At 39.0% G+C, this 24,381-nt stretch overlaps 1 long non-coding RNA gene across 2 annotated transcripts in view; it reads left to right on the forward strand.

Moving 5' to 3' along the window:
- Positions 1-24,381, forward strand: part of LOC134168119 (uncharacterized) — a 55,344-nt gene continuing 30,963 nt past the window's right edge. For both annotated transcript variants that reach the window (XR_009966429.1, XR_009966428.1), the window contains exon 1: positions 1-304. This is a non-coding gene — a long non-coding RNA (uncharacterized LOC134168119). The remainder of the gene's footprint in view (positions 305-24,381) is intronic.

Here is a 24,381-nt window from a genome sequence, read left to right on the forward strand (position 1 = left end):
TGGCTTCAGCTGCTGAGGAAATTGCTAAACTTTGAGGAACAGCTGTGAGAAGGCTGGTGAAACAGAGCCAGAGAGGTGAAGCAGCAAAATTACAGGCTGACGTGGGCTTTTTGGTGATTCAAGGATTAAAAGGAGCAAAGGGAAATGTATGAAATGTTAGCTGAATAGAATAGGGATTTCATGAAAGGTAGTCATGTAGCAATAATAAGGTTCTATTGCTCCAGCCAGTGAAAGCTAACATTTATTTCACAGGCTTTTTTTCCTGTTTGGCCAGCAAAGATTCTTTGGGTGTTTTATGAGCCTGGTGAGTGTACTATTCTTAATGAAGTAACTTGTTAAATCCAAGTTATGTTTTATGGGTGTTAACTTTTAAATTACTGCTTTATATTTTTAACCTGCATATATATCTTGCTTGTGCCGTCTGTGTTCTGGCCTTATGGTATCTAAAAAAGTGACTCAAGCAGTGCTGGGGGTATTTTTTAGTAATACTATTGGATTGTACTGTGTAATTATAGCAAGGCATGTGTTTTGACTCACTTGTATGGGAAGTGAGGTAGAGTACTTCCGGTTTCATGACAACAGAGGAGCTTTTCTGGATTTAATTCCTTTTAGACAAATCAGTTTATATAGTGATAAATGGTTTGTTTGTTTCTGGTGCTTTTTGCATTTTAACATAATATTTGAAATACGTTTATGTTCTTAGGTCATCCTGTGAGTTTTAAATGGCATTGATTTTGCTATTTTCTTTACCCCTGTTCAATGCACCTAATATTGCTGTAAAACAATTTTCTTGAAAACTTTTAAGTTATCTATAGAAAACTAGAGTCTTGTGGCTCAAATTTTCCTTTTCATCCTTTGTGCTTTATTAATTTAATCTTGATATAATTTTACTAGTAATGGTTAGCCAGTTAAATCGACTCTTGAAATTACTTCTCTGAAGTAAATCTGTGCTTTAATGAAGCTATTTCTTTTTCTCTGTCTCTAATAAACAAATACCTGTCCCAGGACAGTATCTATAGTTAAGAATCTATTCAAAGCTTATTCTACTAAGCTAAAACACCAAGTTAGTTTATAAGTATAGGAAAAAATAATCAGTTAACATAGTAGGGTCGAATTACATTCTGAGACAGCCTGACTGCAACATCATAGCAAAGGTGTGGTTGTCTGACAGTACTGTGAAACAGACTTTTTCAGAGGAAAGATGAAAAAACACTGATTGTTTTCTAATCTCTCTTAAAGGTGCAGTTTAATGGTGATGTTTTCTTGTAAGGTCTTGCATGACATCTCAGCAGCCATGAGTAGGTCTGGCTGTGTGTATTGAAAGTGTCCTGAAGTTGTTTGTTCTTTAGGAATAGTTCTCTTGATATTCTGCATAGGTGGGTATTGGAACATCATGGTTCCTCTGGATGGGATAAAGCATAATGTTACTTGGGTGTTTTTTTCTAACATCAAAAAACTTTACCTTATTTCTGTTTAGAAGCTGGTTAAACAAGCAGTGCCAGTGAAGCATGCTCAAGCTATGGCACAGTAAGTATCTAGGTGCACAGCAGTATCCACTGTTACCTTTGTCTTACTGAAAGCTATATTACCATATTACCAATAGCGATGGCATAATGTTGCTTAGACTCTGAACTGATTAATCTGAGTTCTCATGGCTCGCCTTAGTATTGAGGCACACCTAAACAAGCAAAATAGCAGTGGAGTACCTGTAGCTGTAGGAGCTTTTACAATGTTTCCTTTGAAGTACCTCGTGTAGCACATTTTTTTTTTCTTTAAAAAGTTTTGTTCTATGTATTTGCTTTACGACAGAAAAATAATTTGGCAAAAACAGGCTTCAGAGCACAGTACCCCTGCTCGGGGCAGTTTTTGTCAGACCAGTAATTTCACTGAGTCACTGAATCACTTAATGTAATTGCATAGTCACTTGTTTATGGTTGACCAAGATAGAGTCAGGTTAAAAATATTTTAACCATATGAATGTTTAGATAAGGGAGATGACATAATTGTGAATGACTCCCAGTTTTTAACTGAGGCATTATTTTAAGTTTCAAAATGGGCCCAGTGGTTAATTGGGAGCTTTGAGCTTTACATCAATTATGTCACACTTCCTGAAATCCTCAACAGTACTTTCCCCAGACTTCAATAATATTTATTGTTATAGGGGAGCTGATCAACTAAACATTCCTCTGCTGCTAAATACAGCCAGCAAGCTGCTTATGAGTCAGGACTCTGGCAGATAATTCTGCTGTATATCAGTGAAAACTTGACTGGCTAGCTGTCATATTCCTTATGTGAGCAAGTACCAGCTGCTTGGATCTTATATTTCACATTCTAGTAAGCAGTGTTTCCAGGGCTCACTGTAGTATGCTTATGAAAGACTAGAAAAACTCCACAACTTAATCATGCATTTGTTCTGGAGCATAATCCACAGTGAGCTTAGGAATTTACATTGTTATGTCCGTGATTGATTAATAACAAGGCTTTCAAACATTCATTAGTCTAATTTCCATACAGAGCAGCAGTTAAGAGCAAGTTAGTAGGTAAACAGAGTGATAGCTGAAACAAGAACTATAGCATTCTTATAGCAATTTTTAAAATCTGTTGCTGCAGATTTTTGGGTGGGAATGACGAACTGTAAACTCCTGTTTGTAAAATATAGGGTATATAATATGAATATTAATTAACCACTTCATAGAGACTGTGAAATTGTTTTCCCTCTGTAACGGTAGATTGGGAAAATCTTTCCTGTCAGTTATACGTATATCTCCTGCCTCATCTCTTTGAATTTTTCAGTATAATGTATAAAATAGAGAAGGAACTGCTTACCAGCAGCTTGTTAGAATTCCTGAAATTTAATAGCAGCTTTGAAAGGCAAGTGATGTCCAGTGTTAGACTTGTTTCTGTATAAATACTTTTATATTGAAAATAAGATAGCATAATAAGAAGCTTGTTATCATCTCGGATTAGTGGATCAAGAGTACTCATGATTAAGCACCTGCGCATTTGACTGAGATGGAGGAAACAATCTTTGCTTGTTCCAACCAATTACTTGAACCTTGGGCTTTTACAATGTGACTGCCCTGACAGATGGGTTATATGAAGCTAATAATAATCTTTTGACAGGAACAACAAGAAAATCAGACTTGATTGGCATGTTAAATAAAAACCCAGCAACAACAAAATGCTCATTCGAAGCACTATCTGGGAGACTGATATGCCCAGCACAGTGGAGCGGAGTGCCAGAATTGGCCTACCAGCACCAAGATGAATGCTCTTGTTGCAGGATGGCAGGTACCGCATGCTTCATTTTGAAGATGGGAAAGCTTTTTTTGAGATTGATGCATCATCTCCACATATACCCTGCTAGTCCAGATGCTGCTTATACTGCTTGTACTGCTGTACTTTGACTACTGCTCTTCTCAGTTCAGGCTTCTGTTGACAGTCTGTCAGCACACTGATTAAACGCTGGCATGAAGAGGTTAGTACTTAGCAGAGCATTTCCTGTGCTTTGCCCTTCTGCAGCCTAGAAACAGTTGGCTATGTCTACACTTCTGCTTTCTTGCTTTAGAGTAGGCAGAGAATGTATGTAATCTGGTCATAGATAATGCATGATTTCCTCTGTGTAGCTTCACATCTGTAATTCAGATGCAGAATCCAATGCCTTTGCTGTCAGTTTCTGTATGTTGTATGTAATAAATAAGTAGGAAACTGTGGAATAACTGTTTGAACCAGTAGAATACAGTAACTTAACATTAGCTCTTGGATTTATATATTCTTATTTAGAACTGAAGCTAATGAGGTGTTAAAGTGATGCATAGCAACCAAGATTATGCTAATCTGGTTTTAGTGACATGAACAGGAGAAGTTTAGAGCTTCTTTTTTAAAAGCAAGTATTTTGTTCAGTCAGTTGAACAAAGGGGTAAAATAGTGTGATTCTCTAAAATAAAATATATTAAGAGCATTAACAGCTGCCTAAAACGCATTCCTATTTGGCAGTTTCCTCTTCTGTTTTGTGTAAAAAGATGGTTTAAAAAAATGTGCAAAAGTTAGCCTAAAATGAAATATAACATGTACACTTATTGTTAACATGAAACTTACTTGATTGGGGTTTTTGTTTGTAGGAAAAAAGTGCTCCAGGCACAGCATACTGAGCATCTTTGGAATTTAATGTTTTTTCCTGTTAAAATGTCTGCATAAGCAACTATATTGTGCTTGCGTGATGTCTTCTTTGGAAGCTCAGGTATGATTCCAATGTAACGGCAGTTTACTTAACAGAGAGAATTGGGTGAAATTAATTAAAAAGAATAATTCTGCTTCTTCCTCCCCCTCAATCTAAACGTTTAAGTTCTTTGCATCGGAGGGGGGAGTTTCTGGGTTGATATTTGCATTTCTGCAATTTAAAAGAACTTAAAATGTGTCAAAACTCAAGGCATGATTGTTGTCCTTTGTGCAGAAATCTAACTAGTGACTTTTTATTGCACATAAAGCTACTAGGAGCAGTAAAACCATGGCTTTCATTAATTCTGTTACCAATCTTTTACGGATGTCTGTGAGTGGTATTCAGATGTATAGGGTATTATTTCTGTTGTCTGTACCTAAAACTTGATTAAACTTCATCCTCAGCAACTCACAGCACTAAAGCTGTGCTTTGTAAAAATTAGAGCAACCTGAAACACTGGTAATAACAGGTTAGGTTTATTAATGCTGTTGATAAATGGCCAGTTCATTTTGGAGTCTTGATGAACTAAAGGAGAAGGAGCACTGTTGCTACATCTTCAGATTATCTTGGAACTTTACAAAGGTAGAGACTTTTAAACAATTCCATGCTTCTTGATCTTGACTACTGCACCACTGACTGTTCTAGGGAATGTTCTAGCGCTTATTTTTCCTGAGTAGTACATAGCCAGTACCACAAATAAGCTAATTTAGGCTAAGTGACAATAAGAGATATTTTTACCAGCGTAATGGTATCTTGTTTGAGAGGTGGTTTTATGTCAGACTTTACACTTGTCCAAGATGTACTGACCTGTTCCTTTCAAGTGCTATTTAAATTTCTCTAGTGTGAAATAAAAGCTGCTTTTGCTTCAGAAATAGGTGTGTGCTGACTCATTGGGGGCAGCACTGTTACATCCTTTAGATCTGCTTGTTCTACCCTGCACCTAGTTCACAGCAGCTGCATAGCTTTCTGAAGAGTGATGAAAGATGGGGGAAGGAATAACAGGATAATGGGAAAATTTAATCATTTAAGAGTTAGGGATCCTGGGAATATGTGGGCTTTCCTCCCACTCCTTTGCTTTACAGAAAGGTTATATACTTAGCCAGTCCCTGGCTGTGGTTCAGTTTTACTAGCTCTGAGTTTCTCCAGTTTTTTGGCTGCTTCTAATATTCCCCATTTACAATAAATGAAGAAATTCACTATATTCCGACTTTAATGAAGCCACTTCTGTCATGAAATGGCAACAGTGAAGTGGAGACTTTCTACAACTGGCACACCAAATACATTTGACTGGTGCCACACTAGTAAGAATATTGCTGTAAAGGAAGACAAATGAAGTATCTTGGGAGGAAGAAGAATAATACCTTGAATGACAAGTGTCGTAAGCGCAGGAGAAACTTATGTGAACAATAAAGGACAAGTATTTGTAGGAAGTGAAAGCATATGGATTTCACATAACAGTTTTGCTAGTGTAGTTTTTTTTTTTTTTTTGCTGGGCTTTTTTTATATTTTTACTTCTGAGTGAAGAGTGTGAAAGCAAGTGCTTTCTCAGTAGACAAACTTGAGCTGTTGTTAGTTACATTACAAATAATGTGACACACAGTTTGCAGAAGGCAGGAAATGGCTTTCTGTCATACTTCCTTTCTGGGGGAATGCTTCATCATGACACTGCTCAAAACTAAAGGTTAACTTGTCAGCTCTGGGAGACGCCCAGTTTCACACTCTGGAGCAACTGGGTGCCAGCAGATCAGGTTTGGTTGCTAGAATGCGACTTATTGATTTATTAATGTAATTCCATCACAGTAACTGCCTGATTACTCAGTTTCTCCATGTGCACATGCAGGAAATAAAACAAAGCTTTCAGTAGTGGCAGTGATTTCTGAGAACAAGTGCTCTGTTTGCTGCAGAATCAGGACAGAAATTATTTGTTTGTTTTTTTTTTTTTGCAAGAAGTACATCTAATCAAATAAACATTCAATAAGAATGTGGGGTTTAAGCAGCAATATACAAACAAACAGAAGTTTATGGAGTGCTTCTTAAAAGAAACCTAGATTTTTTTTGCAGTCAGTCGACACCTTTTTTTGCCACGTAGGGCATATTCTTCAGTTTGTAATGTGTTAGATAGCAAATAGTTGTGGCTGAGGGCCTTTAACTCAGTTTGTGTTTGCTTCAGATGCATGGCATGAAACAGTCTGTATGATCTCAATGGCAATTTCAGATTTCCATCTGATCCAATTTGTGCATCTATAAGTGAAGGATATTGTTTTAACTTGCATTGGCAGCAGTGGTATAACGATTAACAGGTCTGGTTTGTGAGTCTTGCATGAGGCTGCAATAAGTAGTGAGTGAAAGGGAGGTAGCTATTTACTTGGCAATATCCTTTAAACCCTTGGTGATTACTAGTATGTTAATTAAAACCTGGGTGAATGCAGCTGATGATGGCCTGCTCTGGTATTTCTGGAGCTGAAAAGCAGACCAGTCTGACTCATTGTAACACTCCAAAAAAGCTGTTAAAGAGAGCTGCATTAGACCCATTTCCTAAAGAATTCTTTACACTTAATATGCTGTCTATAATCAGCTCAATATCAGCTGAGTTCCTGAAAAACTGGTTTGGTGGGGGTGAAATAGAATGTGTAGCTTCTAGGAGGGAATTGAAAGTCTAATAGTATTCATAAAAACAAAACAAAGTTCTACTAATATAGTATTAAATGAATGGAAAAGAGCATTGCTTTCATTATTAGAAAATACTCTATACATGTATTTAATCTTTAATTTCTGTTTTTCTGAATGCTGCCCTTAATCTAATTCCTTTTCACATTAAGACTGAACTTTTCCTTGTTCTGGAAAAAAGAGTGCATGCATGTTTCTTTCTACACTGTCTTTTTTGCAGATAAGGCTTTTACTTTCCAGACCTCATTAAGCAGTCAGTTGAGCAGGCTAAATGAGAGTTCCAAGTGGTAATGGATACTTACTCGATGTAAGTACAACAAGATTATGAGATACTGGAATGCTGAGTACTTAACTGGCACAGTATAATTCATATTACAAATAAATGCATCAAGTAAATAATTCAGGCATTTATGATAGCAGCATGTTCTTCTACCTGTTAATAGGGCAGATTTAGGTCACTAGATAGGGGGAGGTGTTTTCTACTTTGAGCCGTGTATTGCCCATTCCACATATCTGATTGGATCTTAGCCTTTTCCAAAAAGGAGTGCCTCCTTTGTAAGGTTTTTGAGCCTGAGTGGAATATGAGTAGGCAGAAAGCTTCCAACAAAACACGTTGATGAAAACAAAGTTGCCTTATGTTAGCCCAGTTTACACACATGCTTAGGTTCTTATTTTGTTTTGTAACATTATAGGTGGTTGTTATGATGCTTAGATAATAGTGCAAATCTTGGCTTGATTTCTCCAAGCTCAGATTACAGTTCTTCAACTATAAAGAGGTTCTGATTCAAATAATTCATGCTTTGGGAGTTAAGAAAGATTAGAAAAATAAAACCAAAACCAAGGCTGTAAAAGGATAATTCATCTTAGGGCAGCAGAGTTAGTGAAGCCTGAATTCCTTATGTCTTGCTCAGGTTCTCACTGCTAAGACTCTGAAATTATTCCAGCAGATGAGGCACTTGCCTCTCTCCCTTATGGGTTCTCTGGTATATAAGGGATGAATTTATGCTGTTGCATAAAGTAACCATGGATCTTTTCTCTATATTGCTGACTACCTTCAAAGATGACACAAAAGCTGTTTTCTTAGATCTCTTTGTGAAATTTGCTTAAAATGGGGATTTTTTTTTTTTAAATAATAATGAAAGAGCACAAGTTACTTGTAACACTGGTAGTTCACAAACGCTGGGAATCAAGGTCTTGCTGATAGTCATCTGAACGCTTTCTGGTTTGGCAGAATCAGCAAAGCATTTGTGACATGGATCAGGGATGGTTTTAACTTTCTTTTGTCATGTGCTTATACTGGCAATCTCTAAATAATTAAGGATAACTTAACTTGTTTTCCTTACCAAGTGACCTGTGAAACATTAAATAAGCAGTGGGAGCAGTGTAGTATATGTCACAAGTAATGATGAAGATGATCTTATCTTAGTCAATGTCCATGCTGTTACCAGAAGCAGATTCTCCAAATGTAATGAATTTTCTCTTAGTGATCCAAGAGCTCTGTTTTTTCTAGATCATGTCTCATGAACTGAACATCAGTGATGTACTGATGATTTAGTACATTACTGTACTAAATGTACTAAATCATCAATTAGAGTGCTTTTGAATTAGTTCTTTTTTTTAACTTTGCAGCATCCATCTTTCCCTGTCCCCTCCTGATTTGGAAGGGAGAGCTTGGGTCTACAATCCCAGTAGATCTTGGGTACCTTCTGGTAGGATTTGTATGACAGGGTCCAAAACAACTTAATTTCATATCTGATTGCTCCACAGTAACTTAATAAATGTTGGAATTCTACATGTATTTTTTTTTTCCCTCCTGTGGAAGAAAGATACTTCTCAGCCATGCACCACCCCTGTAGGATACTGTACTCAGTTGCTGCCTTTAGCAGCTGTTGAGTACATTGCTTGTTTTGAAATACGATATCTGAACCTTTCTACCAGTCAGGACTTTGACATTCAGAAATATTTGGATTTATTGTCTTGGGGTATGTTTAATTAAGTTTTCCTATTTCCCAGTCTTGCAGCCAAACCTCAGGGGTAGGGCTGCTGGTTTCCTGACAGGCTCACTTTCTGACTATACAGTGTATAAAATTTTTGCCAAACTGCAGTTGTCAGCCATAGGAACACCACTTTGTATCAATTGCTATCTCAATTATGATGAGTCCGTAGAAAGACAGATACATAGAATTGCTGGGAGATAAGTTCAGTGCATTTGACCAGGGTGGCTGCTTTAACTCATCCACAAGATGTGACAAAAAAAATATGCAAAGGCATAATGACACATAACAAGTGGATGAACTCCTCTGTGTTACTGCGTTGAGCAGTGAGAGAATTTGTATTAAGAGAAAGGGGGTCAACTCTGTGTTTACCTTCATCATTGTTTTCATGAGGTTCTGTTCCACTTGCTGCTGTGCACTGATTCTTAAAAAGGAAGAAAGTGAACTGCATGGCTTTAGAATGAGAATTGCTACACTAAGTGAATCTCTGAACCATATTGACCAGATATTTTTTTCTTTTCAATAATTAATTTTCATAGCAATAATGGCAGTTATGTTGAAAAAAACCCTAGGTATTTCTTAGCAGAGTCTGAATATAAATCATCTCTGGACTCTCTAGTTCTTTCTAAGTAGTCACATGAAGAGTAATAAAATCTGCTTATTCAAAGCAAGTTATAAAGATAAGAATATGTTCTGAAGAGCAAGGTTGGTTTGTGATGTCTTTTATTGTACCCCGAAAAAGGTTGTTGATCCATCACCTGTTTGAGTAAGATGGAAAGAAACAAGGATGGATTTCACTACCCAAAAATAGTGTATACGTTGGCAGTTAATTCTGTGGAAAAAAAAGAATGTTGTGTAACAGATGCTGTGTATAGATGCTTCATTTATGGTTTGAAGTACTGAATAACCAAACCCATCAAGTTATTGCAGGGTCTCTCATGTGATTTCTGGAGTAGTGATCAGTACCTGTTTTGTAGACCATAGTTTCAGAGATATTTAAAGCCATACTGAATAGATTGTCTTCTCATTTGGCTACTCTAAATAGGATCTATTACCTCAGACAGGAACTGTGTAACATCTGATGTCTGCTTAAATGATTTGTGCACTTGCACGCTAGCTCATTTGGTTTGAAATAATTTCTTTTCCTCCCCTGCTGATGAAATAATTTCTAATGCTAGCTTGTATTTGCATGTATGTTTATAGGGTAAAATGAATTTAATTACAAGGAAAAAGGGGAAAATTGGAAAAAGTATATGAAAATTAACATTTATGATTGCACTCACTCATTGGATCGGTAACCTGAATTGGGTACAGCAGATGATTTATGTACTTGTGTGTCATGCATTTATAATTTGTGCTGCAAAAAAAATTTCTCAGGTGCTGTAATTTTCCAGAACTGATCTCTCAGCCATATGGAAATGTGAATTGCAAATTCAGTGCACAACACAGTAATCCCTTGGTACGGAACAACCAATTACAGTAAGCAGCCACAATTAAATGTGCTTTAAACTCCTAAAAAGTAGCTCTATATGTAACTTCAGGTAGTAAGTAAAAATAATTCTGCAGTTACAGACTATGAATTACTTACCAGTTAACATATACAACTTTTCCTTAGGTTTACCTGGGACAATGATGGTGTAAAAGAACAGCTATGGTTACCTCTAGTGGGAGGTAACTCAGGACTCGGAAACAGTGCTAGACGTCTTAGTCATTATCTTGGATATAAACCAGCTTAGCTTCTGAACTTCAAGTATTTCCTGATACTGGGTAAAGCACACTTGTTTTCCCCTCCCTTCACAGTAGAGTGTTTGCTCATTATTTTCACTCAACTTTGTTGCATGCCTGACTTTTCAGTTGTGTTTAATGTTATTACTTGTTGCTCTGGCAATAAACATTAAATGGAAATGGGGCATCATCACTGTACACTAGCAGTTCTGTGAAATACAATTTAAAATTAACCTGCTTTTTCATGAGCATGCAGAAGAGCACCAAATGCTTCCAGGCTTTTGGAGTATTTTGTTCTAGAACACAAAATAGAATGAAAAAAAAATACTTTAAACAAGAAAAATGGAGGAAAAATTCCTACCAAGAGGCAATAATATTGCAGAGGCTGCCTCTGCAGAGAGGCAGTAGATTTTAGAGCACTGAATAATTTCCGGAAGAGAGGCTTTCTACAAAATAACCTAATTATGATTAATGTGATAAACATGATTCCATAATCAGTTTAAATGGTCTATTGCTTTATCATGTCAAACTCTTGCTAGTGATGAGTGGTCATTTTGGTCTTCAGTTTTTCTACATTGAAGCTCTAAAATCTGATCTAGACTCAAATGTGGACTTTCATGGCTAATGTTTTATGTATTTATCCTTGTAGTCTAATACTAATTGATAATTAATTACACTAATTGCCTTTTGGTTTCTATTTTGGGCTGTGTCAGTACTGTTAAAATATGGCACTAACCTGCATTACTGCACAAAGCCTAGGGTTTTGGAGAGCTTGCGTATTTCTGAGAGAAAGTACGAGCAGATAAGAAAAATATCTTTGTATTGAAGAGCCAACAGTTTGTTCAGCTTTTATCCACATACATTTATCCTCTACACAGAGAACATGGATTGCTGTTGAAGGAATTCTGGATTTGACCTTTATTAGCACAAAATGAAGTACAGTTTCTACACATTTCTAAGTAGTAAATTTTGGAAACGGACACATGGGTAAGAAGAATGTGTCTGCAGTGCTGAAATAGGTGGCAGTACAAGCTCTGTGGAGACAGTACTGTAGACTAACGGCTTTTCTAAGTGATAGAAGTAGACAATTTGATTGTCATCAGCTGGATATCCTTTTGTATAGTTCCTTTTTATACTTTTTACAAATTTTGCTACTATCTAGAGCTGTTGATGTTTTTGAATATATAATTTAGGCAGGGAGTAGAAAGCAAGGCTGTGGAGGCCTGTCTTGAAACTGGAAGTTGATCTGTTGAGACTTGCTTATCTTGAATCCACCCCTCTTCTATGATTCCATAATTCCCTTTAATTATAGATGCTTTCTTGATGTTATATAGTGCCTAGGGGCAAAATAAAGGTATAGATGTGTGATTCGGAAGTCTCTTCTCAAAAGGTCTCAAATTTGAGTGCATGAAAGAAAGTTAGTCTTGGAAAGCAGAGGTGATTTAGAGTCTAAAAATCATACAAATGGTGGTTTTTAGGGTTGCAATAAATCCTGGTCATGATACCAGGTAGTTCTCTTCACTGAACTTTAACTTAGGTCCAGGCTCACTTGAGTGAGATATGTGTTCCTCCAAAGCAGCTGAGCCTTCTGTAGCACAGAATTGCATAAAGAAATAGAAAACAGCATGAATGAGGAAGTTGGCATAAAATATCACATTTTATCATAATTAACATGCCTGTCCCTCAAGTTTTCCACAGTTTTTGAAGTCTAGACCATGAAACTTTGCAAACTTTCCAGGAATATAAAATTTCATGACAAATGGGATGGTTGTGTGTGTGTGTGTGTGTGTGTGCTTAGATTTGCATGTATTAACCCAGCATATACTTTTGCAGGTCTCTGTATGCTGTTAGGGATATTAGTAGCATCAAACCACCCCATTGTTTCCTGAGTCTGCAGAGAGGACATGAGGGCTTACACTGATTCACGGATAACATTGTGATTTATGTTCTCTGGAGCTTTGTTAGATAGGAAGCGATGGTGAAACAGGAAACCAGGCATTGTATGGGAATGTCCATAAGTGTGTAACTAGAGGAAAAAGCTGCAAAAGTAATTTGTGAAATAATATATTTATTATTGTGCCTGGCAGGATACTGCAATTGTTGATAATAATGCAAGTGACTAATGAGCTAAACCTGACTAACTGAACTGAAGGAGTCAGGGGAGGAAGAAAATAAGTTTGCAGACACTCATGAAAGTAGCAACATTTTGGTGTAATAGGGGCCAAAGAAGGATATTGAAATGAAAAGTTATTCAAACTTATATAAGCATATTGTTTTCACTGGTATTCATAACCTCATACATGCTTAACACTAGTATTGTAAGTATGGTGTGTTTTGCCCTATGGTAAAATCTAATAGAAGGGAAGGTTCCTAAGCAGTTATATTTGACATCAAAGAACTAACTGAACTTGACCTATTGAAAATGACAAGGTGAAGTCTGTGTGTGTTTCTTGGTTTGTTCTTTCCCCTTCCTTTTTTTAATAGCTACTGAAGGACATGTGTGAATATATGTATCTGAACAGTGTAAAACACTTCATAATATGCTTAGCCTTGATCACCTTTTTGACTTATTTTACTGAACAGCAGCAGTACTGTACTACAAAGCTAACTTGTTTACTACAACGAAATTGTTGATAACTTAAGAAGTCAAGGTTAATTCTTATTTTCCCTGGCATGACAGGCTTTGAAGGCTGCAGATACGCTGTACTAACCTGAGTATCTTTGCGTGGAAGAAAGCTTCTTTCTTTAGCTAGAAAGTTTGTACTCCTCCTATTTGGTTATGCGAAGTAAAACAGTGTGGCTGTTCTGTCATTACATTCTAAGATACAAGTTTCGCTGAAGTACATGAGAAATATGGAAGGTGTCATTTCTTTTGCTGTCTAGTCTAGGACTAGTATTTGCAGTATTACTTATGCTGTATTAACATCTTCTGTCCCGCTCTTCCCTGTTTCCACACTTCCAACTGTTTACAGAAGAGCATGTACTTAAAATGCGTATGTGAAGACTTAAGTGAAAATAGTGTGGTTCACAACAGGTCCAGAGGTGTCAGTATCCTGCTTGTAATCACAAGCCACCCTTAAAGAAAGTGTTCATAGTACTGTTATGTAGGAGTTACATAGTATGTGAAGTCATGGTTAATTTAAAGACAGGAGATCTTCCTTTTATTTTGAGGGGGAAAAACCCCAGCTGAGGAAAAAGGCACTTGGTGCATTAATACATTACTGCGTTGTGTTTTTCAGTAAAGCTACCCATTCAGTGGTGAGCTGCTTCCTAATCGGACATTAATCTAACCACATATCCCCTGTGCCCCCAACATTGTAGCAACTTGATTGAAGTTTTGCATAGACGTGAGTTTACAGGATGATAGTGGCACATAAATCACCAGCAGAGGTGAGGCTAACTGTTTGCCCTGATTTACTGATCCCTATAACTCTGTCATAGCAAAATTTGTCCTGCAATTCTAGGAGTTCAGATACTGGAAACAGCTATCTGTCATTCCTAGAATGTGACGGCAGTTGCATTTGAAATGATTTCTGGTTTTGTGCTTCAGCTGAATGTTGCAAGTTTTCAGAACCTGAAAACACGTATCTGTGCTTGCCCAAGAGTTCTGGTTTTCACATGTAGTATTAGTATTTTATATTTTTTTCCTTCACTGTGGCTCAATTATATGTACATAACAACTGAAGTGATCTCTGATTGCAATACATCAAGTAATACAATCATAGCTATGTGGCTTTACTGGGCTCTAAGTGATCTGTGGCTACCTGTTGAGAATGCTTATTGTGCTTGCACTTTTTTTTTTTTCCCCCGACTTGAAAATGCCACAAAAAATCAGCAGAAATACACAGAAATATCCACATACTGGTGTCTGTTAGTGTAACAGTACTTTAGTTCAATGGAAGCTCTAATAAGTAGCCTTAAGTAATAATATGATTTACTTGGAGCTCAAGTTCTACACAAGGTAAGGATAAATTGCTTTGAAGCTTTCCCACTCAAGCTTTCTGATGTATTAATCACAGTTAAGAAAAACAATGCGTTTTGTCCAGGCGAGAGGAATTAACTTCTTTTTTTCCCTTCCAGAAAGGGTGGCACATTAAAAGCTTAGGCTTTCAATTACTGAACTTAGGTGTCTAGGATTTGTATCTCTATTTTTCTTCTAAGGTGTGACTCAATCATCACTGGAAAGCAATACATCCTCATGAAAGAAAACCATCCACAGAGTTATTGTTGAATTTAAGTTAAAGTGTTCCTCAGAATGTACTTGAAAACACTCATATTAACAGAGGTAATATACCAAATCTTTTTCCCATTGCTTCCAGAGACATATACATTGTAATGTGTAAGATAGTAGGATGGAGAGCAAGATGTACTTGGATTGCATGACTTCATCGCATTACTGCGGACAAAATAAAACAACAAATTAAGTGAAGCCAAGTAATGTAAGCATCCTGTGCAACAAATAGCAGATGTAGTAGTTTCTGTATGGAGTGTCATGAGACAGGTCTGTGTGGCGTTATTCTTACCCTAGATATCGCCAAAAATAGCTGATTGCTATTGCCCAAATTCTTATAACTCAACTTCAGAGTCTGCCTAGTGGTGTAGGAGCTGAGTGCAATCTTTAAAGTAGTTTCAAGGATGTCACTTGTAGCGATGCATGAGAAGAGTTTGCAGACTCTTGAGGTTACAGTGCTTGAAGGTTTGGGGTGGGAGTAGTGTTGATGCTGAATAAATGGATGAATAGATTAAATGTGACCACTGGGGAATAGAACATCCTCAGGTATGTATATCCACTTTGATTTTTTTTTGAAATACAGCTTTTCTTCCTTGGGCAATTAGAACAAATAGCCCATTAAAACACTTGGGGGAAACTGCTGTTAAAAACCAACAAGCAGTTTGCATGGGATGCTAGCCTTATTTAAAATCCAAGTACTGACAACAAAATGAATGAGAATGGGACCAAAGCTGATCGTGTGCATTCAACTAATGTGACAACTGCTGGTAAATTCATTGCTAAGCAGCTGAAAATAGATGCATATTCATAGAAATATAAGTTGGATGTTCCTGGTCAATGGCAGGCTGAGGATTACCCGCCAAATTCCATGTTAGAAGGAGTGGATGTCAGGAAAACCTTCCTCTCTCTTCTTTTTCTCATAGGAGGACTTCCCCCTCTATTTTCAATTTAAAAAATCAAGTTTATAGAAAGTTACTAAGGCGATATTGTAATGAGAAAGTGTTTAGCCCTTATCTAAAATCAATGAGCCTGTCTGAAAATAATGTGCTTGCTTTACAGGCTGCAAAGGTTAAGGCACAGCTACACTGAACTCTAGTGTTGTCTGCAACTGAGCACTACTACAGATCCCTATTTAATAAATACACTGATATAGAGGCGTGAGTCCAGTAACTTGGTTGAGCATGTTCAGGGGAAGAATAAGGAAGGACTAAATCATCCCTTAATCAGTGCTTTCTCTGACTTACTGCCATTCATAAGCTCTGTTACTGAAAGTTTTTTTGAGAATATTTATGAAATGGTCTCAGATGTACAGTTGTATGAACTAGTAAAAAATTCTTCATATTGAATGCTAGGCTTTTATTAATTTAAGCCTATTTTCTGTTTCTGTTAGATTTAAGCTAATGAATGTACAATAACTGTAGGAGGAGAAATTATGGGAACAAAGGATTTCTAGATCTCAAAAAATGAAAAAAATAGAGCATTTAAGCTTCCACGTGTACCAGAAACAATTCTAGCTTAAGTGATCATGCTCAGCAGAGAATGCCTTTCATCACAGTCTAAAACAGAATTGCATCTGGACTTGTGATGTCACTGAACTGTGATTCAGTTACCCAGGTCTTGTTTGTTATTGCAGGTTTGCAGCAAGTTGTGACACTATGGCCCCTAAAAATGCATTTTGTAGACTATTAGCAGAGTATTAAAGGAGTAATGAAGAAAAACTCACCTGTCATGTGAAGTGGGCTAGAAATAAGGTTAGAGAACATTGGAGACAACTTTGTTTCCCCTTGCTGCTTCTGAGCCCTGGAAAAGGAGGGTACATAGGTGTTTATTCTGTTGTGAGAGGTAGATTGAGCAGGTGCTGTTTTATTTGAAGGAAAAAGCAAACAAAGCTGGTAGTGGGGTAGGTTGAAGAGGAGAAAGCTGTGCCAACTTCAACAGTAACATTTCTCCAGTGTTCCCAAACAAGACACTGCAGAGAATACTGACGTTAAATAGAGGAATGAATACAGAATGAAAGTTTGAAGTTGCAACAGGTTACAAGAGGGGCTTTAAGACTGTAATCTGTTTAGGTTGTTCTTTTTTTCCCTTCATAATGCTCCAGAACTATACAGCAAATATTGGTCTTTTGTGATTTCTGGAAAAACAAAACTTTTTAAAACTTTTTTTTCGAAAAAGAAAAAAGCCAAACAGATTTGTCTTTCAAAAGTATGACATCAACCTTAATTTGTCTTCTGTTCTTGAATTTTTTTGCTTTTTGTAAGTATGATAGGCTTATGTTGTGGTCATGTTCAATATGGGAATGATACTAGGTCAAGCCTAGCTGCTAATTTGCTGCAAAACGCAGTGATTCTGTGACTCTAATAGCTTTGAAACACCAAGACTTGGTCAGCTGCTCATCTGCTTTTGTTTCCCTCCACCTTCCTAATTCTGTTGCTTTGCAGACAGTCTCTTGACTTTCTTATTCTTGATTCCATGCATGTTAAAGCTGCGAAAGGGCTGTCGTGTTTGCTTTTATACCAGCCTGTGATAACAACTGCAACATGAGAGTTTGAGCACAGGAAGCTAAATATCCCAAAATGACTGTGTTAAGTACAAAAGGCAGGACTTTACCTTCAAATTACTTAGTAGCTTCTGGTGGTAAATTAAGGCAGGCAATAACAAGCTGAAATGAGTATTCACGGCCAGATATACTTCTTGAGTAGTTCTGCTTCTATTAACACCTCAGCTGCTACTGAACAGTCAATAAGCTGTTCAGGCACTGCTACGAAAATATAGTAGTAATACAATTTTTATTCAGTGTTAAATGTCAGGTATTGCTTTATAAAAAGTGTGTTGGTGGGACGTACTTATTAATTCTTACCTTCACATGATTTCCAAGCAAAATTTACTGCTTCAGTTTATTCTAAAGGAATTTGTATCCCTTCACCTTGGAAATTGGAAGCATAATTAAGAGGAAAACAGGAGAGCCTTTATGTTAGAGATTTGCTTCACCAAATGCTTAACTGCCACTGTAATCAGGCATGAACTGAACTTTATAACATGTTAGGGAGAAACAACCAACCCGACACCAAGCTCTGAGTCCCAATAAAGTATTCATGGCAAAATTAAACTCCCCCTCACAGAATTTTGCCTTCTCCTTCCTCATGAAGCAGTACTTCAAAGGGCTCCAAAAGCAAACATCATCTGATGAGAGAGCTGCAGCTTTCTGTGGCAGTTTCAGCATCGATACTGTCCAGTGCAAGTAACTGATAGCTTTAAAAAGCTTAATTGGGAAAGGACTTTTTTTTTGACATTCCTACTTGTGCTGGTGCGTTACGGTAACGTTGTGCTTTGTCAGGTTTGGGAATGCGATGCTTCCCTCTACTGGCCGACACACAGAGAGGAAATTTCATTATCTGGTGAAACAAGCAACAAAAATAGGTTAAAAAGAGCAGCCTATGCTTAGGACTGACGTTAGAGGATCGTCTTCGCAGTCTCTTGCACATCATGAATTGAATCACTTACCTGCATCACAAAACAATTTCATGTTGTAAAGTGACTAAAATTACATCGGGCAGTTTTGGGAAAGGGTAAGTACACAGATCTTTAGAGCTAACTCGTGTCTACTAGTAACAATAAGGCAAAGTATTTGTAGGACATTACAAAGAGTGTACAATGAAGTATATGAATTTTTCAAGGAAGACTCTTATTCAATGTAGAGCCCATAAACCATATAGCTTTTGACTAGCACTTAAAATGGATTTATCTTTCTGCTCAACTTCAAGAGTTTAAATGCTCCCTTTAATTTCAGGTGACAACTTGTGTATAAATCTCATCGTATGAGTTGATGCAAAACCCCCACAAGTTTTGTGGTCAGTTCCAGTATCTAAGATAAGAAGAAGCTTTTGACTGTAGTGTATTCTCTACTAAATGAGTTACCAGGGATGGTGGTGTCCTAATTAACATCAGCATTCAAAGATGCTCAGTACAGTTTAGGATTGTGTTGTGTATGAGAGCTCCATGCTGTCAAAGCACTTGGGTATCACAGGGTGATCTTTCAAGTGATTAAGAGACTTCTATGTTTGCACCACAATTTCTTCTTTCCTCAAATGATGCTATTTCTGCCTCTTGTGTAATGTTGCCGATTCTTTGCCTTTGTAGCTAGAGATGAACAGCTTGCTGAGAGACCTTTTCTTCCTTTAAAAGTGTAAGTTCTTATGCTAAATTGGCCATAGCTACTGGGAGGCTTCTCAGGTTGGCTCCCCTGAGATCCATAGAGACTGAAGGTCTACAGTCAGGACTGTACATTTGTTCAAGTGGATCCGCTGTGCTCTCGTTGCGCAGCTGTTACCCTGTAGTAACAGGCAGAAGGTTGATTGCTCTGGTGTTGGGAGTGCACATTCAACAAGATAACATTGCTGGGAATTGCCAAGGAGATGAGTATGTCTGGTGGTGGGCTTCTGTCTATTTGAGTCTCCCTTGCATTTTTTTTTTTATCACTACAATTACAAAAATTTAATTCTTGGTACATTGGCTTAGTTTTGTTTCATGTTCTGTGCTTTTTGGAGTGTAACCTGTGCTAATTAAATGATGTTTCCTCCTGAGGGCTCTCAGTTTTGGCAAGAAAGGTAGCAGCTGCACCATGCTGATGAGGAATGACAAAACCTGTGTTAAGAGTGGTGCTTCTGCTCAGTCAGATGGAATAGCTATAGCATTGGGGATTTTACAGTGTATAATTGTATAGCTAAAGTCCCACAAAGTAAGAATTTCTAGTGGAAGGCTGTCATTAGCAAATATGCACATTGCTGCCTCCTTGGAGTTAGCAGCCAGAAGTAGGCTGACACTTGAATTTCATTTCCAGTTGAGGTTTTGACCTTCAGAGGCTTTGTGCTCTAGGTTCCATGTCCATATAATAGAGTTTAAGTCACAGGAGTTTTGGGTATATAATTTTCATAGTACTTCACAATATCTTGGTGAAAGGAGGTACGTGGGTGTCATTTACACTAGATGAGTCCGAACTGCACTCTCAACAAAGTCTTTCAGCTAATATACAATAAAATCATAATTATATTCCTAGTATCCTTGGCAACAGATTACGGTCACAAAAGGTGATATTACAGTTTGGTATTAATTACTGATAAAGAGATCAAAAAGAAGGAAGAACAGAGTCGTTTGTGGGGTGTAAATACACATGATGTAAGAAATATTAAATGCATGCAGGGAATATATAGAGGCATGGTCTCTAAAGAAATGAAGAAATCACTTTCATAGGGCATGAAATTGAAGAGATTTTATGCTTGATGGTTCAAATACATACAAAGCAATGGTGTTTATTGGATATGGTTCATTAATTATATTAATTAATAATAATTACAGGGAATTGTGTGTCGTGGTTTAAACCCAGTCAGGTAACTCGTTCGCTCACTTCCCCCCCTTTTCTTGCCCTCCCCCTGCTCTCGGAGGGACGGAGAGGAGAATCAAAAAGAATGCAACTCCCACGGGTTGAGATAAGAACAGTTTAGTAACTAAGGTATAACAAATCACTACTGCTACCACCAATGATAATAATGATAAAGGAAATAACAAGGGAAGAGAATACATCATCTCACCACCAGCCGACCGATAACTCGCCCCCCCAGCCCGACCAAGCTCTGACCGATACCTCCTCCAACCCTGCAGTCTCCCAGCCCTTCCGGCTAACTCCCAGTCACCTCCTCGGCATGACGTGCTGTGGTATGGAATACCTCTTTGGTCAGTTTGGGTCAGGTGTCCTGTCTCTGCTTCCTCCTGGCTTCCCCTCCTCCCTGGCAGAGCATGAGGCTCACAAAGTCCTTGGCCAAACCTAAACATCACTATCAGCTCTGTTCCCAAGCTGAAAGTCAAAACACTGCACTACACCAGCTACCAAGAAGGGGAAAAATGACTGCTACTGCTGAACCCAGGACATTATCCACCCCTTATTCCATACCATTCACGTCATGCTCAGATCCCACATTTTCAATATACCATCACTCTTATCTCAGTGCACTCTTATCTTAGTGCATGGACCAGTCCCTATAAAGCTGCTGAGTCCATCTGGTCCATGATGTCAGGCTCCATCTCTTGTAACAGTCTTCCAGATCAGGAGAGACTGTGGGCAGTGTTCACACTCGTGAATAACCTGGGCAATAGTGTCCATTGCTAAGTCCACCCCTCGATCATGAGTCCATCTCTATGTTGCATCTCTGCTCTGATGGCCTGAAGTGCCATGGGCCCACCAGGCTTAAAATAATTCACTGTCCCCTTCAGCAGTTTCTGCAGCTTGTTGCTGGGGACTCCATACAGCTGCCTTCCATCTCCGATGCTTCCAAAGCACCGGAGGGGCCCAGTGGACTAGATACTTGCCCATACTGTCCCACACACCCTGCCACTCATGACTCCCCAGCCTTGGGGAAAACCTCTTGGTCCCCCTACATCGTCGTCTAACCCCAGATAAGAACCAAACCTGACTCTGCTTAACTTTTGAGATCAGACAAAATGGTTGTGGGTAGAACACAGTCTGTGTGTGTGCCAACATGCTGATCCCCATCACAATCAGCAGGCAGGTCCCAAGGATACTCAAAGGCCATTCAAAACCTCCAGAACTCTCAGTTGATGCTGCTGTACTTGTCACTGGGGCTGGTGTAGCCGCTGTGCTTGCCGGCTCTCCCACCGCCAGCTTCTCTTTTCCTGAGTCCAGCTCTTCCTCCTCTGCCTTCCTGGGAAATGCTGCGTGGTCTCCTGCATCCTCCTGGGGCTCGGCGGGCGGCTTCCGGGAAATGCCATCGGCCGTCGCGGGGCTGGGCTCGGCCGCAGGGCTCGGCTCCTCCGCGGGGCTCGGCTCCTCCGCCGCCTTTTCCCGCTGCTCGGCAGCCGCCTCCTTCCTCTCCTCGACCGCCCCGACCTCCTCCACCGGCAGCCGTCCCCTCGCGGCCTCCGGCCCCGCTCCCGCCGCCGCTTGGTCCCCGGGGCCGCTCTCCCGGGCCGGTTCGCCTGCCGCCGGCTCCCGGGGCCGCTCCCCCTCGGCTCCCCGCGGCCTCACGAGGATGGAGAGTAGGGTGAGGGCCAGGACGGTGAAGAGCAGCCGGACGGCCAGGTACAAGTCCACGGCCACGTCCGTCCCGCCCTGCTGCTGGAGCCCGCCCGTATTACAAGCCATTGCCATAAAGCACAGTGAGACAAGAACCTTAGCCCAGGCCCCACACTTGATAAACACTATCACAGCAAATACCGGCTCTACGTAAGTTACAACATTCTGAAGCTGTGAGATCAACAAGAACAACTCTGAGAGCCAATAAATCAGCATTGTGACGAGTGACTATTAATCCAGTCAGATCTGTCGTTATCTCAACCCCTCGATGCCCCACGTTGGGCGCCAAAAAAGAACTGTCGTGGTTTAACCCCAGCCAGACAGCTTGTTACCCACTCCCCCCCTTCTTGCCCTCCCCCTACTCCTGGAGGGACGGAGAGGAGAATCAAAAAGAATGCAACTCCCACGGGTTGAGATAAGAACAGTTTAGTAACTAAGGTATAACAAATCACTACTGCTACCACCAATGATAATAATGATAAAGGAAATAACAAGGGAAGAGAATACATCATCTCACCACCAGCCGACCGATAACTCGCCCCCCCAGCCCGACCAAGCTCTGACCGATACCTCCTCCAACCCTGCAGTCTCCCAGCCCTTCCGGCTAACTCCCAGTCACCTCCTCGGCATGACGTGCTGTGGTATGGAATACCTCTTTGGTCAGTTTGGGTCAGGTGTCCTGTCTCTGCTTCCTCCTGGCTTCCCCTCCTCCCTGGCAGAGCATGAGGCTCACAAAGTCCTTGGCCAAACCAAAACATCGCTTGTTATCAGCTCTGTTCCCGAGCTGAAAGTCAAAACACTGCACTACACCAGCTACCAAGAAGGGGAAAAATGACTGCTACTGCTGAACCCAGGACATTGTGTCAAATTTTCTTTTTAAGAAAGGCAGCCCATGAGACACGAGGATTATCGGGTGATAAACTGATGGCAATTTGTTCTATCAGAACTTTTTACAGAGGAAGTACCTGATTATAAATCCTTGTGCTATAATCTCTGCTGTGTTTCATGATAAATATTCCTTATAATTCTGAGCTTGAGCTTTCAAACCATGTAATAGGAATACAGGAAATGTATTCCCTTCCCTTATATACCTCCTCAGAAAAGGTTAATATTATAAGAAACTCTTCTTGTACCAGCATATCTTTTTAAATATCCCCTTCTCCATTTACTTGCTACGCAGTACTTTTAAATGCTATAGTTCTCACTAGCACGTAGTGAGCTTATTTTCGTGTCCCCTTTTCTCCCTACTCTCTTTGAAATAAGAACTGATAGAAGTAATAACCTTGGAAGGCAGAGTTCTTCTGTTTATTTTTGAAAAAAATGATTCTGTCGCCATCTGGATGACAAATTCTATGCTTCAATTCCTAGCTATGGCATCAGTAAGGAAGATGGAAATGAGGAGACAGTTAGCAAGGTGTGTGAAGACTATTTGTAGAAATAAGATCTCTGAAATAGGACAATAATGAATAGAAGTAAAGGGTAATGCAGGCATGTGAATTCTAAATGCTTTCCAACCTGAAATAACACTGGCTTCTGGGAACATATTTTAACTGATTTTTGTATTACTTCTGAGGCAAAGAAGAATAAGGCATAATATGGCATTATTGGACACAGTTTGAGGTTGGAAATGGTGATGGTGTCTGCTTTGAAGTGACTTAATGTAGATTTTCCCCACATGCACAATTTTAAGTCTAAAATTGGGTGACAAGAGCGCTGCAATTTAGTATGTGATAATACATCTTGCCTCTGACAGATTGGGTTACTAAAGTTTAGTAAAGTGCATTTGGTAGTAAATATCAAGACCTGGATTTGCTTTCAGTTTAAATAAAGATCTTTATAGGAGAGGGAAGACATCAGAAGGGAAAATGATTCTGTGATTATTTATTGACTTATGGGTGGGCGGTTTGGAGCCAGGCTTTGTTCTGTGCATTTATATGGCTGCTTAATGATACAGTAGCAGCCTTACACTGTGACTGTTTTTACAAGAAACAGTGAGAATTTAAAATGAACTGTATGAGGATATATTGCTAGTGCACACATGGATGTGCACGTGTGTATCTGTTACTCGATTGTCAAGTTGTCCTTTTTAATTGTCTGGAGCTCATGCAGTATTGTGGTGGTGGTTAACTACTTGTGCTCTGATGTTCAGCTACCACAAGGCTGCAAAATAATCAGGCTTCAAACTGTGTACTTAAAGTAAGTAGCTGAAGGTTTAGGAAACCAGGTGTTAGCAAAACCTATTCTGTGAATAAATGTTACAAGTAATTTAGATGATCTAATTATATTATAATTCATATTTCAGTTGGTGAACAGAACGTCCCATCTTGAGTTATCTCTATATTTTCTGCCAAATAGTGTAGATTAGATTTAGTTCCTTATTGCAAGACATATGTAATCCCTCTGTTTTCTCTCAGTCCCTGGAGGTGTAATGCTGCATTGCATACTCATTCTTGCTTGG

Source organism: Pezoporus occidentalis, unplaced genomic scaffold (genome assembly GCF_034315485.1).
Source record: "Pezoporus occidentalis ecotype Australia unplaced genomic scaffold, CSIRO_AGI_Poc_V1 ctg30, whole genome shotgun sequence".
Lineage (NCBI taxonomy): Eukaryota > Metazoa > Chordata > Aves > Psittaciformes > Psittacidae > Pezoporus > Pezoporus occidentalis.